Source organism: Capsicum annuum, unplaced genomic scaffold (assembly GCF_002878395.1).
Source record: "Capsicum annuum cultivar UCD-10X-F1 unplaced genomic scaffold, UCD10Xv1.1 ctg71684, whole genome shotgun sequence".
NCBI classification, from domain to species: domain Eukaryota; kingdom Viridiplantae; phylum Streptophyta; class Magnoliopsida; order Solanales; family Solanaceae; genus Capsicum; species Capsicum annuum.
In genome coordinates, this window is record NW_025881525.1 from 2,388 (window position 1) to 3,584 (window position 1,197).

Here is a 1,197-nt window from a genome sequence, read left to right on the forward strand (position 1 = left end):
AAGTGTATTTATTTAATCGGGGAATGCCCCGAGGTAATTTGTATTTACTCATCGGGGAATGCCCAGAGGAATCTTGTATGCAAAGGATGCTCGTGATCAAGACCCGAGGCATCGGGTAAAGCATAGTTAGGACTAGTGTAGGTTATTTCAGTATTTTTATTTCGGGTTGTAATAATTGGATTGGACTTTATATTTTTGTTTTGTCTTTGTTATTGTTTAATTATTTTGCGTGCTTTTTGTGTAGTGTATGCATTCGTAACGTCAATTTAGCCGATACGCTCTACTAAGCGACCGTGGTTGAACCCGATACGCTCTACTAAGCGACCGTGGTTGAACCATGGGATCGAGGGATGTCTAACACCTTCCCCTCGGTCAACAGAATTTCTTAGCCGGAATCTCTGTTCGCAAATCAGTTTAAGAGTCAAATGGTTTTGAAAAGGATTTTCCAAAGGTGACTTGGCACACCGAATTATGCCAAGTGGCGACTCTGAATAAAAAAAATGTAAAAAATCTTTTTCCGAAATAAATTTTCATTTCTTGTCACTTAAATAGTAAAGCCCTTTTGAACTTTAAAATATACATTTTTTGGAGTACGTAAAAAGGGGTGTGACAATTGGGTTGGGTCGAGTTTATTTATTTGATGAATTTTAAAAAGAAATTATACACGTGGATGCTGATGTGGAATGTATAATTGACTTTTTTTATCTAGGTGACGTCTTTGGTGAACTTCTGTTAGAAGGGTATTTTTGAACCAAATATTTAATAGAGGAGTATTTTTTAGCCAAAAAACTAACGAGGGGTATTTTTGATCCATTTCAGGTAATTCAGGAATATTTTGGATCCTTTTCCTTTTAAAAAATTATATAAAATAAGGTTCAATTAACTTGCACACATCTCTGAACATTTTAATTGTATACCTACAACTTAATTCTCTTAAAAGTTAAAAAGAACTATCTCTTTACTTTTTTATATTCTAACCTTTTTTTTTTTTGACAAAATTATGATTTTCACTAACGATTATGCGTGTATGATGACAGTTTGTGTAGTAGAAGAAAAATGTACACGTTCGAATTATTACAATCGCGTATGCAGTGAAATATCTCCATTTGCTAATGAAGTATGCGAAGCTTTTTGCATTAAACGATTTGGAAAAAAATTGTGAAGCAAAATGTATACCTTTTTGTATGTCCCTAAAAA